General features: G+C 37.6%; 1 protein-coding gene and 1 pseudogene across 1 annotated transcript in view; one reads left to right on the plus strand and one right to left on the minus strand.

The window, feature by feature from the left end:
- Positions 1-16,321, minus strand: part of GMDS (GDP-mannose 4,6-dehydratase) — a 648,570-nt gene that overhangs the window by 546,996 nt on the left and 85,253 nt on the right. The gene's annotated exons all lie outside the window — the stretch shown is intronic.
- LOC123942054 lies at positions 8,727-8,944 on the plus strand (annotated as a pseudogene).

The following is a 16,321-nucleotide window of genomic DNA, read 5'->3' on the forward strand; positions in this document are numbered from 1 at the left end:
GATAAAATGACATTTCTAACACAATCTACCAATCAGATAAATTCCACTACAACCCTGTAACAAAGAAAGTAACGTAGGTATGCAGAAAGAAGATAACATGCTCAGCCACACCCAAACAAGACCAAAAATATAATACAGAGAGGATTACTATAAAGCAAAGGGCCACAATTTTTAAAAACACAACAACAAAACAAAACAAAAAAACAGTTTAAAATAAGCAATCAAAATTAACAAATAAAATTACGGTGAATGTATTATAAATCACAAAATACCCTTCCCGGAGTCTTGCAATAAAAGGTGAAACACAAGGATTAAATAAGGATTAGATTAAGGCAGCAAGAAGAAAGCTTATGTTCAAATTGGGAAATGAACATAAGGCAATCATCAGCAATATCATCATGGCCGGTATATACTAACTACCTGTATCAATGCTATTTGTTGGGAAACAAAGATTAAGTAAGGATTAGGTTAAGATGGCAAAGAGAAACCCTGTATTCAGGTTGGGAAATGAGCATAAAGAAATCATCAGCAATATCACCATGACCAGTATTTACTGACTACATATAGCAATGCTATTTGTTGGGAAACAAGGATTAAATAAGGCTCAGGTTAAGGAGGCAAGAAGAAACCTTATCTTCTTCAGGCTGGGAAATGAGAGAAGGTAATCATCATCAATATTATCATGACAAATTATACTGACTACATCTATCAATGCTATTTATTGAAAAAACAACTGTCCAGGGGTTCCCACATTTCTGCACATCTTATAAGCAGAGGTATTCAAAAGTCCTCTTCCTTTTCAAGGATATCTGTATAGTGTCTTCTTCCAGAAAAAGTTTGTTTACCGTCCATCATAAAAGATTCAGGTTCCCTAAAATCGGGGTTTTCTCTCCTGTAACATAGCCCATTACATAGGCAGATGTCACCTTGCCATCTTCATACTGCCCCGTTAAAAACTAGGGCCCAGGAAATGAGAACAAGAAAATGTGACACTTCCGTTACCACTATTGCTATGAGTAATAAAGCCCAAGAGTCTTGTGTCTTCTGCCAGTATCCATGAAACTGGCAAGGTAACTTGTTGGCTTGCAAATGGGACCTTTCACAGTTCTTGACAACAGTAAGGATTTTATAAATATTATCCCCTCAGTATCCCATTAACCTATAAGGAAAGTACTCCTACTATTTTCATTTCATAGGTATACACATGGAACAAATGTTGATCAAGTGTCAATTATGTACCAGGTACTGTTTGAGGTACTGAAAATAGAGCTGTGAAAAATACAAAGAAAATCCTTGTCTCTGTGGAGCTTTACAGTAGATGATGAAATGAGTATGTTGATGAAATTAAGACCCAGAGGTCCCATTGTGTAATGGTTAGCACTCTGGACTTTGAAATTAAGACCCAGAGAACTATGTACCTTGCCTAGGGTTAAGTAAGTAATACTTGTAAGTAATGGAGCCAGGTTGCATCTGAGCAGTAGGACTCTGAGCCTGAACTCTTAACCACTATACTATAGTTCCTCCCACACTGTGGTGATAAAAAGGCCAAGTCATGAGATTCCAAAGATTAATGCGCTTAGAATCATCTGGCACTATAATCCATTAAAAGAAACCAGGACTCCCAGAAATACCCTTGTATGTCTACAGCAGTAAAAAATGCCTAGCACATTTTGTTCTAAAAGAATGCAAGAAAGCCAGAAAGCTAACCAAGGATACTAGGATCATATCTAAGGAGCAACCTGAGTCTTGCGCAGGCTTTCAAGAGGCCAAATTTGAGTATTACTGATGATAACTGCAATGAACTGAAACATATGAAATGTATTCATTATAGTACTTTAAAAATATATTCATTATGATACTTTTAAAAAAATTCCACATTTACAGGATGGTAGGTTTTAAAGGGATGAACTGTGTTCCCCTCAGCATTCATACATTGAAGCCCAGTATCCCAGAATTGTGTCTGTATTTGGAGACAGAGTCTTTAGAAAGGTAATTAAAGTTAAACGATGGCATATGGGGAGTCTTAACCCAATATGAATGGTGTCTTATAAGAAGGCATTAGGGAATAAACACAGACCAAGGAACAACTATGTAAAGACAAAAAGAAAAAACAGCCATCTAAAAGCCAAGGAGAGGGGCGCCTGGGTGGCTCAGCGGGTTAAGGCCTCTGCCTTCGGCTCAGGTCATGATCCCGGGGTCCTGGGATCGAGCCCCGCATCGGGCTCTCTGCTTGGCTGGGAGCCTGCTTCCTCCTCTCTCTCTTTCTGCCTGCCTCTCTGCCTACTTGTAATCTCTATCTGTCAAATAAATAAATCTTAAAAAAAATAAATAAATAAATAAAAAATAAAAGCCAAGGAGAGAACCCTCAGAATGAAATTAACCCTGTCGACACCTTGATCTCAAACCTCTAGTCTCCAGAACTGTGAGACAATAAATTTTTGTTGCTTAAGCCACTTAATCTGTGTTATTTGTTATAACAGCTCTAACAAACTAACACACTACGAAACCACCTCCTTAATTTGAAAGCTTGTAAGTAAAGAATCAAGCCATTATTCTATCCTTCCTCTGTGATCTGTGATTTAGAATAACCAAATAGTTGATAAAGTTCTTTTTTGTTCTTAGAAAAGAATTATAGCTAATCGAGCAAGGAGGAATAACAGAACTAGAATATCCATTTGTAACACTTAATGAATAAATTTAGACAATGAACATCAATGGCTGAAAAAAATGACACAAAGAGAAAAGACTAAACATTACATACCTTTCTGATATTAGTATAAAACACTACCTTTGAAATTTCCAGGGGGGCAAAAAGAACCCAAATCTGATCAAGCACCTAGATTTAACTATCAATGTATAGGAAATATAGGAACATGTTAGATGACGCTGTAGGTCCACAATCAGTGAAATCCAGATGTCAAAAACCCTCTAAGACAATAGATCTGATTTCTGCAACAACAACAAAATCCCCAAGAAATGAAACAAACAAATAGAAATGGAGGGAAAACCAATCTCAGTGCACAGACCTTATTTAGATAACAAAATTCAAAAAGCTGTCACAGAGATAGAGATAATTAGAAAAATGCAAACATTGACTGGATATTTGATAATATTAAGGAATTTTTATTCTTTTTAATTGTTTATTGTTTAGTTTTTAAATTTTTATGCATGATAAATGATATTGGGCTTTTTTTTTTCAGAGCGATTATCTTTTAGAGATATATAATGTAGTATTTACAAGTGAAATAAATGACATAATGCCTGAGATTATTTTCAAAATTATTGGGATAAAGAAACAGGAGTAGATATCTATGAAATAAGATTAGCCACACAGTGATAAATAACGAAGCTACACAGATGATGGATAAGAGGAGTTTATAATGCTGTTCTATTTTTATATTTCCATAACTTCCATTATGAAAAGATAAAAAGATCTAGGATTCTTGTTAAAACTGGAAGTGATTGTGCTGAGTGAAATAAGTCAAACAGAGAGAGTCAAGTATCATGTGGTTTCACTTATTTGTGGAGCATAACAAATGGCATGGAGGACATTGGGAGATGGAGAGGAGAAGGAAGCTGAGGGAAATTGGAGGGGGAGGTGAACCATGAGAGACTATGGACTCTGAAAAACAACATGAGGGTTTTGAAGGGGCGGGGGTGGGAGGTTGGGGGAACTAGGTGGTGGGTAATAGGGAGGGCACGTATTGCATGGAGCACTGGGTGTTGTGCAAAAACAATGAATACTGTAACGCTGAAAAAACAAATAAATAAATTAGAAAAAAAAATACATAGTATAGGCCCTACCACTTCCCAAGATTCTTTTCGTGGGTTTAGGCCTAGTTATGTGGATTATAACCATCTTATTTAGTCACTTTAACACAGATGTAGAAGAAACACCAGCTTAGAGGTTCCACACTTGAGAGCAAGCAGGCTTTAGGTACTAGGAAATACCTGCACCAAAAGCACACACAGACTCCCTGGTTCCCCAACAGCAACCAGGATAGTCTACAACAGCCAATGCTGATCCATTTCGTCCTCTCCAGGAAAAGGACCAAGGATTGGACGGACCAACAACCCACTGAAATTAGCCTGAAAGGATTAATCCAGTTTTCTTTCACAACACACCACACATGTCTACTGTCTTTTCAGGGATGTCTCATCCCTTCAGGAACAAAATGTGGTCCAAGAGACACAGCTTTCCATCATCTCTAAAGATAACAGAAAATGACAAAAACTTACAACTACTTAGACAGACAATCAAATGCCAGAAAATGGCAGACATGTGAGAAAACAGATGGAAATAACTGGATTGAGAAAAACCAAAATCCAGACTTTAACTCAGAAAAGAGTCTAATTTATCTCTGCATCTCCAGCAGGCACTCAGTAAATGCATTGGGTTAATGAAAAAATTAATAAAACTAATGAAACAATGCTCCCACGATGGGTGGGGGGGAGGGAGATGACTAGCACAGGAAAGGAAAATATGATCAACACCCAAAGACTCAGAAATACAGCATCTAAAATAAGCTACCAGAGGAGTCAACAGAAAGTACTGAAAAACTCTTTAATAGTCTCATTAGAATGCAACAAGACTTTTATGAAAAAGGTACAAAAGCCATAATGAAAGAAGTGGCTAAGGGAAAAATGGGATAAAGTAAAAAGGAAGGTGGATGAAATAAGAAGGGAAACTAAAATTGCAAAAAGAGCATTTAAATGCCCACTAAAAGCAGTGAAGGGCAAAAGTGAAGTAAAAATAGATTCTAAACTATAGAAGACACCAAAGAAAAGACAGTATATACAACAAAAACAAGTCTTCCAACCCCCATGCAAGGCAAGAACATACTAAAAATAAAAAACAGGAAGGCAGAAGTAAGTCCAAACGTATCTGTTATAATGATCATTATAAATGAATTTAATTCCTCTCTACTAAAGATAAAATCTCCCAGATTAGGGAAAAAAAATAAGGGAAAAAAAATAGTACTACCTGTCAAAATAACCAGATCAGGTATACTTCAAGCAGATAAAAATAAAAGAAAGAGGGCCCCTGGCTGGCACAGTCAGCAGAGCATGCGACTCTTGATCTCAGGGTCATGAGTTCTGGCCCCACACTGGGTGCAGAGATTACATAAGACAAAAAATTAATAAATAAAAATAAATAGAAGAAAGAGAGAATGGCATTATTAACATAAGACAAAGTAGTTTCAAGGCAAAAGCACTGAGCAGAACAGTGAATAAGATCAGTCATGAATTTCTACGCATAAAATATCATTGCATTGAAAAAAATAAAAAGAACGAAAGAGTAAGAAGCAAAAGTTAATACAAATGCAAGGGAAGTTGAGCCTACAAAAATCTAACACCATTAAAAAAGCACACACCTCTCAACCCAATATATTCTGTAGGAAAAAATGACAAAGCACAGAGGATTAGAATAACATAACTGAAAAAGTTAATGGATTTGTATCAGACTTTAACTAAAAAATACATCTTCCTTTTAAGCATCAGTGGAGGGGCACCTGGGTGGCTCAGTGGTTTAGGCCTCTGCCTTCAGCTCAGGTCATGGTCTCGGGGTCCTGGGATCGAGCCCCACATCGGGCTCTCTGCTCCGTGGGGAGCCTGCTTCCTCCTCTCTCTCTGCCTGCCTCTCTGCCTAGTTGTGACCTCTCTCTCTGTCAAATAAATAAATAAAATATTAAAAAAAAAAAACAACTCTAAGCATCAGTGGAACTTTTATTAAAAATTATGATGCATCAGGACACAAAGAAAACCTCAGAAAGTTCTTAAGTAAAAATGACACAAAGCCATAGTCGCGGTTTCCAAAGCGATAAAATTTTAAACAATAAAAAATATTAGAAATTTTAAAATACTACAATAAGTAGTACATAGAACAACAACAAAAAAAATCTGCCATTACAGGTTAAGTTTAAAAATAACAGGACTACCACTTATAAACATTTAGGAAATAAAATAAGGTACACTCCAAAGAACATGTATAACCTTAAAGCCTTTCAATAGTAGACAAACAACCAAAAACCTTCCTGATCACTTACTGATACCTACAGTTTCTTCCCCCAAAAAAGTGGGTGGGGGAAGGAAATGGAAATTTTTCATTTACAGTAAGAAATTAAAGTCCATAGTTTAAGATAACACACTTCAAAATGAACCAGTTTTAGGCCACCTGCACCCAGCTGATGGGTTGATAAAATATAACTAATACCAGATGTTTCCATGTTTTTATAGGGCATAGAGGTAAAGAGAGCAGGAAGGCAGGGAAAGTCACAAGTTTAGAAGGTTCAAAAAGTAGACACTGAGGACACAGAAAAAAGTTCAATATGCATCCAATTTTTCTTAGTATAAGTACTTTAATTCTAACATAAATTGCATCTACACTGACAAGTAGTGCAAGCAAGAAGTTCTATTTATATCAGTTACATTGGGAAAATGAATTGACTTGATTGCCTATAAAGGTTGGTGGATGCTAATAGTTCTAATGATCAAGAATAAAGGGAAATATCTAGGTTTGTGAACTACTACAGTAGCAGTAGGGAAACAACCCCTGTATTTGATTATAAAATGGGTAGTTTCCACATCTGCTGAGTATTAGGCTAACATTTCATTAGCTTAGTTTTAGGAATAGCTACCATTCGTCAAGTACCTGAGTGTGTGAACTAGGTAATACTTCCTGTCAACCTAAACACCAAATAGGACAGGTTGGCATCACCGATTTACCTCAGAGCCAATATTGTTCCATAAGGTCCAAAGACCATATAACTAGCAAAGTTATATGGGATTCCAACCCCAGAGCTCAATAAATTATAATTATGAAATAGAACTATGAGGCTTAGTATCAGGTTATAGACAAATTATAGGCTCCCAGCTAATACTAATTAGTCATGTGACTTGGATACTCATTTATTAAAAAAGTACTTACTGAGCATCTTCTGTGTACAAGTTTCTGTGTTTACATATGAAGGCTCAGAGTTCTCAAATCTCAAAAACTATGAACAAATATACTATCCACCTCATAAAAGCCCTTTTTTGTAAACAGAGAAGTTTCTCGCCATTCAACTATATCACACCAGGGCATCTGATTTATTATCACAGTCACCTGGGGGCTAGTAATGTGAAACACAACACAATACAATCATTACAAAGACCTCCCCCAGCATTCCCATGGTTGGCCAGATTAAGGAACCTGAAAAATAAGTGCATTTTTGCTTCTTAAAAAAGATGTTTTACTTATTAACATATGTTAATTTAAAGAGCGTGAACTCAAAAAGAGAACATCACATCTTAAATAGTATTAGTGCAGTGCATTTAGGGTGACTAAAATATTATTAACTTTTAGAAAGGCTCAGCAAATTTAAACAGTTTAAGAATAACAAAAACATGGTTTCTGAGCTTGGGAGAACTAAACCAAAGCACTGTTCACAAAGAGAAAATTCTTTGCCATAGAGATGCGCCACCTTGGCCTTCAGGAAGAAGATAGGTTTCCATATAAAGAATGTTAAACAAGAGGACAACAGATCCACTCTTCCGCAAATATTCCTGAAGGAATAAGCACGGACAGAAAAAAAAACAGAGGGAAACATTACAGCACGACAGCTCCATAAAAACCTGGAGACACCAGCTGCATTTTTTCCCTCAATGAACTGCCCACTCTAAGCAACCTTCCTATCACACTCACACAGTAATTACCCAACCCTGGAGGAATAGAGCTCCTGAGAAATGAAATAGATGCTCCTGAGAAATGAGTTTTGTTTTGTTTTGTTTTGTTTTAACACACACAGGCACTCTGCCCTCAAAAGGCCATAAACAAAATATCCAATAATAGTCTCTATTAACAATAATAGTAATGATTAATTTTTTTTCATATATTTATTGTATTATGTTAGTCAGTATACAGTACATCATTAGTTTTTGATGTAGTGTTCTATGATTCATTGTTTGTGTATACAGTGTTTGTAGTAATCCGGTATTCCATATAATCCATGCCCTCCTTAATACCCATCACCAGGCTCACCCATCTCCCTATCCTCCTCCCTTCTAAAACCCTCAGTTTGTCAGTTTGTTTAGTATAAAGTGCTTAGGACACATTTTAAGGACACACTTAAGGACTAAGATAAAGTATTATCTAAAACTTATAGAGCCATCTAAAACTTATAGAACCCTTAAAATGTGTCCTAAGCACTTTATATTTACTACCTCACAAGTCCATATGAACAACCCTGTAAGGTTTGTAGAACTATTCTCTCCATCAAACAGGGCAGTCCCATCTCTACCCCATTTTACAGATGAGGAAACATGTTCCCACCCAGCTGCCTGTGTACATAACGATTACATAAGGATCATACAAAAGTGCCTTGCAGCAAAGATGCTTCCACCTGTCCTTAAGCAGCTGAAGACAATAGATAGGACTCCAGGTAAAATGTGACATTAGCAACTTTTGAATCCTGTGTCACAGGCCTCCCCAGCTACTACCACCCCATATCAGCCACCCAGGATAAAATTTTACTTTTGCTAATTAGCAAAAAGTATCAAAACAGAAGATTCTGATTCACTATATTTGTTCACAAATTACATATTGACAGTTTTCCTAAGCATATTATCCAAACTTTCTGTTTGTAATTTTATCTCACATCAAAAGACTTTTAGGTTTTAGCTAAAATTTAGGTTTTCCATCCTCCCTTCTTCCGGCCACATGCTCCCAGTGCCCCTCATAGCCAGCCATGTCTTGCAAAATTGACAAAATCAAGGACTTCTTGCTCACAGTCAGGTGAAAGGATGCCAAATCCATTAAGATCAAGAAAAAGAAGGATATCTGAAGTAAGTTTGATGCAGCAGATACCTTTTATAGCTTGGTCTTCACAGACAAAGAGAAGGCAGAGATACTGAAAGCAGTGTCTGTCCCCTGCCCCCAGTTTTGGCAGTGAAGGAGCTGAAATGAACCTGGCACACTCACTTGAACTGTATTAAAATTTTAAAAATTAAAAAATAAAAAAAGAATTTTAAACACTATAAAGCTACAATAAGATAATGCAACAATAGTGAACCACACACTTTGAAGTCGGAAGTTTGGGCTTGTACTAGCTGTGTGATTTCAGCTAAGTCATCTCACTTTTCTGTACTTCCTCTGTGAAATAGGTACAAGCCTTCATGAAGTGGGGCAAATATTAAACCATGAAGTTCCTAACAGACTGTCAGGTAGAACAACTTAGTTTAGAGGAAATGAGGGTATGGCGTAATAAAGAATAGACCAGGGAGGAAATAGGGGAATACTCACAGAAACCATATAATAACTTACCTTAGGGCTAGGTACAAAGACAACCCTGATCTGCCTGGTTTAGGATGGGGAGAGGGGATATTGAGAGTACAATGGAGGCAACATAGGTGGAAGAGATTTCCTAAGGAAATCCTGCTTCTCTTACCCTCCCTCCTCAGAAATTCACCTCCTCCAACCTAAGAAGTAAAGTGGGAGATGGCCTGGAAGTAGTTGCCAAAGTCCCTTCCCCAGAACTGGTACCACCCAGCACTAGGGCTCCATGTAGCTCTGTGCACAGGCTATAGTACTTCGGGGTTCAGGAGTAAGGGATGGCCAGGTGAAAGGTGAACCACAAAGGGGATATCTTTAAAAGGTATGGTCCTCAAGGTAAGCAGAGGAGCAGAAAAGCAACATAAGCAGGTAGGAGATCAAAAGAAGAGATTTTGGGACACCTGGGTGGCTCAGTTGGTTAAGCGGCTGCCTTCGGCTCAGGTCATGATCCTAGTGTCCTGGGATCAAGTCCCATATCAGGCTCCTTGCTCGGCAGGGAGCCTGCTTCTCCCTCTGCCTCTGCCTACCTCTCTGCCTACTTGTGATCTTTCTCTCTGTTTCTCTCTCTCTGACAAATAAATAAAATCTTTAAAAAAAAAAAAAAGAAGAGATTTTATTTTAGAAGATGGACAGTCTCAGAAAGCTTGTAGGCAGCTGGGGAAAACAGCAACAGGAAAGAGTACAAAATAAGTGGAGCCAGACTCAGAAAGAACAGTATTTGGTAGAAATAAGACAGCTAGTAGGGCCAGGCTTGGTAAAGAAGAGGTATGTCTTCCTCTTCCGAGACCAGAGAAGAGGGACCATGAAACTACAGTTAAGATTTTTTTTTTTTTTTTTTTTTTTAAAGATTTTATTTATTTATTTGACAGACGCAGATCACAAGTAGGCAGAGAGGCAGGCAGAGAGAGAGAGGGAAGCAGGCTCCCCGCTGAGCAGAGAGCCCGACGCGGGACTCGATCCCAGGACCCCGAGATCATGACCCGAGCCGAAGGCAGCGGCCCAACCCACTGAGCCACCCAGGCGCCCCAACAGTTAAGATTTTTAAAGGGATGAAGTGTGATTTGCTTAAAAATGGGCTTGATCTCAATGAACTAGGAAAAGATATTTTGCTAAAAGGGATCAGGAAATGGGTTTGGAGTATGGCTATGAGGAATAACTCTGGACAATGACTGGGACAAAAGCACAGCTGGCTCTGTAAGTCAAGATTTAATAGAATTTTCCTATAATTCCCCTTTCCAGTGTCTGAACATTCATATGCCCTGACTTCCCCCCCACCCCGAAAGACAATGATGTTCTGTGGCAAAACATATCCTTGGAAATACAATCTTTGTTAAAAGATAATCTGTACCATGACTACATATAGAAAAATCTAATCCCAGAGATAAGAAATGCAAACCACCATAGTACACATAGAAAACTGAACAACTCAAACTTAAAATCCAAGATAACTCATTTGTAAAAAGAGGCAGTTGGTCTTCGTAAGAAATTTAAAGGATCTTTAAATCTTGATTTCAAGAAATTGCAATATCAAGGTCCACAGAGTACAAAATGGTTATGAAAAAAAGACATATATATTTCTTTCCTTATTTTAAGGCTCTCTATTTTGAAATTGATTAAATGCCAAAGTAAGTAAATTAAATTCTTACTTTACAAACAGAAATGGAGTTTAAGGTGATACACCCATCTGATCATACTGAAAGATGGGATACAACAGTGGCAGTTTCTTGACAAGACCCAATCACGAAATATGAGTTAAATGCAGGTAGATTAAGCAATTGCTCTCATTTTGTAGTCTGAATGACAGCAACCAGGGCACTTCAGGACTGCTGAGAGGTGCAGGACTGAATCAATGCAAGCCAAAGAATTGGCAAAACTGGAAACCAGCAGAGGCAGAGATGCCAGAGGTTGGGCAACGTCAAGGCCTATTTCAAAATATCAAAGGAACTCTCTCAGGGAAATAAAAGAAGAATAATGTTAGAATCTCACCTTACAGAGCCCACACCAAATAAAAAACACCTGGATCTTTCTGGAGAGACTCTAATGCTGCAGAGAAAGGTATACAGCAGAACTAATCTGTTTTCTCAGTTGTTCTCCTGGCCAGGGGCTAGGTCCAGTACAGTAACCCCAAATTTGGTAATAAATCTTGATCTTTTTATCATTTAAATTTTCAAAGAAAAAAGGTATTAGCATACACAAAAATGACTTGGCAAATAAAGTTCAGGACGCAAAAGCTAATGTGAAAGTTGAATTTCACTTTTTTCTCATTGCCTTACAAAAGACAACTGTGTGATAAAGCTGTATGACTGTTCACAGTGTCTAGACTTCACTACCTGAGTAATTTGTTCCTTATAAACATAAACATAAACAAATGCCAATTAAAAATATACAGAACAGGATGCCACTTTGGAATAAATAAAAGACAGTGTGGACAAATCTTCCCAGTAATTCCTAAGAATTTTTCTGAGATTTCCAAAATATTTGACAAACAAAAAGATTTCTTTCTCCAATGTTTTTAGACCATAATAAGAATCAATAGAGACTCCAACAAGCAAACTTCATTAGGTTCATTAGGTATTCCCTCTCCAAGACATGTATAACAATACTACATAAGACAGATCTATGAAATTTCATTTTTATTTATTTTTTTAAATTTATTTTTGTGAGAGAGAGAGAGAAACAGAGAGCATGCATGCATGAGCAGTGGGTGGGAGAGCAGAGGAAGATGCATACTCCCCGCTGAGCAAGGAGCCCAAGATCCTGAGATCATGACCTGAACCAAAGGCAGATGATTAATCAACTGAGCCACACAGGCACCCTGAAATCCCACTCTTAAAAAAGGATTCATTAAAAAGGTCCATATCAAAAAGGAGTATAATTATCACTTCTCAATTCTTAATTCCCACCCACACTTATCTTCAAAAAGAGTGTTTCCAATCCATAAGTGGAATCTCTCTATTCATCCAAATGATCAAGAAAAACACTGGATTCATCCTTGATGACTCCTCTTCTTTTCACTCCCCAAATCTAATCCATCAACAAATCCTATCAGTTCAACTTCTAAATATCACACAGACTAGTCTACTTTTCTCCATCTCCCCTGCCAGTACTCCTACCCAACCCATGAGTTCCTCTTGCCTAGACTACTATACCAGACTTCTAACTGGTACATTCTTTTCCATGCTTGACCACTATAATCCATGTTGCAAAAGTGATAATGAACCATAAGTGAGTTCACAACACTTTCTTGACAAAAACCATCTAACAATTGGCACTCAGAAGAAAACCCAACTTTAATATCAAAGTCAACAAGCCCTGAGAGGATCTGACCCTTGCCCACCTCTTAACTAGCCTCTCATCACTCTAACTCATTATGCTCCTGGGCTTATTGCACCTTGAGGCCTTTGCATTTCTACTTGTTCTGTCTATAAGGATGTTCTCTAATATCTTTAGAATTCAACACAAATCTCATTTTCAAAGAAGTCATCCCTGACCTAAACCAACTTGTTAAGTCTCCAGCACAGTGCTTCTCAAACTAAGTATGAGGAAAGGAGGTTTTTGGTTTTGTTTTTGTTTTTTAAATTTCTGATTTATCATATAACTATTCCTTTTTTGTTTTTCAAAGATTTTATTTATTTGAGATAGAGAGAAAGCACAAGCAGGGGGAGCAGCAGGCAGAGGGAGAGGGAGAAGCAGACTCCCCACTGAGCAGAGGAGCAGAGAGCCCACTGTGGAACTCAATCCCAGGACCCTGGGATCATGACCCAAACCAAAGGCAGCTGACAGCAGTTGACTTAACTGACTGAGCCACCCAGGCCCCCCCACCACGTAACTATTCTTTTGTCAAATACTGTAAAAATTATTTTCTTTTTAAAATGGAATTTTTAAAAAATCATACAAAACAGAAGTTTAAAATTTTAATTATTAATAGTGTCAATGGTCAAAAATTTTCTCCATCACATTACTATGAGTCACTCTCTTTCCGTGCTTATCCCATTGTGAACTGGCACAACAGTGAGCAGATTAGACTATGATACTGCTTTGGCATGTCCACGCTTTCCTTTGCACAGCACTTAGCACACTCTAGAACCATTTACTTGAGTGTCTGTACCAGCTACTATTCTCAGCACTGGAGCTGCAGCAATGAAAGAAAGAGACAAGATCCCTGATTTCTCAGACCTCACGTTCTAAGGGGTTATTGGTCAAGGCCACAAGGCAAAAACCTAATCTGAACTCAGGCCTGCCTCTAAGGTTTTTCCTGGGTTTCGAAAAATGCTCAGCACTCAGCTAAGCAGTGAAGTGTGCAAGTTTGTATGTTTCGTCTGCTCCTAAAAATATTACACTTATAATTGTATATTCTTCACATTACTTCCAAATAAGTGTCCATTCAGATATCATCATTAGGACCCATTAATGTAGAATAATTAAACTACATCTTCAACCAGTGTCTCGAGACAATAATGATACTCTAATAGTCACTCTAGGCATTTCCACAACTTAACTATAAAGATTTGTACTGTCTCTCCTGCTGGTGTTCTTCCACCCTACATGCAAGTTTCTTCACCCACTCCCAGATCAGTAGTAATGATATTTAGGATTTCCCCCAAGAAATAATCAGTGCCTCAGCAGAAAATTCCAGCTGCCACCCTAGGGCCATTTTTAGAGAATTGGTGCCATGATGACGTTATTCCTATTAAATATATAACTCAATTTCCTTGGACTTCACTGGCTTGTGATTAAAAATAAAGTACATTCAAAACACATTGGTCAACATCTACATAATGAGCAGATCCTGAAGCATGGAGTACACCACATATGCTCGCATTCTTGCCACTCCTGTTCAACCAACCTACTGTCTCCCCAAAACTCTCTATATTGTTATTATTCCCATTTTTCAAATGAGAAAACTGAGAACTAGATATATTTAGTAAATCTCTGTCAAAAATAATTACTGTACATTTTTTAAAACTTTATTCTATTAAATGCAATGTTATATCCTTACAAATAATTCTCAAACTTGCCTAGGCTTCAAATCACCAAAGCTACCATTATCGAAGCTGCCAGTGTGGTTCTAACACAGCCAAATTAGCACTGAGAACCAATGTACTTCACCATGAAAACCAAGTGCCTAGGGACAAAATTTTAAAAGAATATAGGAAAATGAAAGCTGTTCATTCTTGAAATTTAGGGGACCATTGTAATGTTTTCATTTACCATGTTATTAGAATGTTATTTGCATGGCAATTCAAAAATCACTTGTTTGTGTCACTGCAATGTATGACTGAGCCCATCCCTAAAAATACCAAAAGTGCCAATTAATGGATCCTGGCATAGGTCTACCTACGCAGTTGATTTCCAAAATAAAGCCAGGGGCACTATTTAAAGATTTCCATTAAAGCATCTGAATATCTACAAGAACCTGGATGGAGGGGATCTATAACAAACCCCAATTGTTTCTGCAGAAACAATGTGCTAGCTAGCCTTCCTATAATAAACATTCTAGAAAAACTTCTGCTCTATATTTGGTGTCCCCTCCAGTTGCCTTCAAGCATTTACTCTAAGACCAGTCTACACAGTAAAGACCATTGTTTAATTTTGCTCACTAATTTAAAGAAAAAAAAATCCATTCCATCAAGCAAGGACTAGAAGCCTCACAACCGCCTACATACATTCACTTATCAAGATCTGACTAATCAAGATGTAGAACTTTAATCTCTAGTGGCTATGTACTAATATTCACTAGTTGCTGGTGTTCTAAAGCAAATGGGCACCTAAAAAAGTCTTTGCTTAAGTATCTGCCACATTTCACAAAGAAATCTATGTGCCTGTGTATAATTTTTATATATAATGTTACATATGTGATAAATTTGATACTTTCAACTAAAAGTGAAGTCTACTATTAACCATTAGCGATACTCTGTGTTAAAAAACAACGCTTTAAAAACATTGCCAGATCATTAAAATATCCTAAAGTATTCTTGCTCTTTAGGTAATCACGCTTTATATCTTACTACATATCATGTCTGCTTTATTGATTTTGTAATGGCATCATTTAAGACCTGAGATGTTCTTCATTCACAACTCAAGTTCACAAAAGGAACGTTGGTTTCAGCTGGTCGTTTCTGCACTGGGGCAGGAGAGCAGGTGCCTCCAGTTGGTAAAGCATTCCTGACCCAGGCCAAGGACAGACCTATACACGGACCTTCAGATTCTGCTTCAGCTCCCACCCTATTGGTCTGGGACAAAGTCACAGAGACCAGCAAGACCTATAACATGCTGGGAAACAAGTTTCATTCTTTTATTCATCACCTAACAAGCATTTGCACTTTTCTGGATTTGATTTACCTGTGGCCTCATTAGTCACAACCACAAGATTGACTTACATCCAAGTAGACCTAAGCTACTCATTGGAGAGGTACCAAGCTCTTAGACAAAATACAAAATGGAAGGAGCACAAAAATGCCTCACAGTCTACCATCATGAAAATACTCATATCATGAGAGATACAGTGCTAACTGCTTGAGGTCCATATTTCATGTAATCCACCCACAAGCCTAGGAGAACAGCACCGTCAATGTTTCCATTTTTCAGAAGAAAACATTAGGCTTTAAAATGAAGTTAAGAAGCTTTTGCCTAAAATAACATGTCAAGCAAGTAAAACAGTGAAGACTTGAATCCTGGGCTGTAACTTTTATCTATCTTTCTTTCATTATAGTAGATAATATAAAATGGCATTAAATTTAGGAGAGAACAAGTAATAGTTTTCAAGCTGAAATTCCTTTATTCAAAGGGGTTGTCACTTAAAAATGTTTTCAATAGGAGGGGGTAGGAGTCAAGATAGCGGAGAAGTAGCAGGCTGAGACTACATCAGGTAGCAGGAGATCAGCTCGATAGCTTATCTAAACATTGCAAACACGTACAAATCCCCAACGGGAGATCGAAGAGAAGAACAGCAATTCTAGAAACAGAAAATCAACCACTTTCTGAAAGGTAGGACTGGCGGAGAAGTGAATC

This window comes from Meles meles, chromosome 5 (genome assembly GCF_922984935.1).
Source record: "Meles meles chromosome 5, mMelMel3.1 paternal haplotype, whole genome shotgun sequence".
In the NCBI taxonomy this organism is placed as follows: domain Eukaryota; kingdom Metazoa; phylum Chordata; class Mammalia; order Carnivora; family Mustelidae; genus Meles; species Meles meles.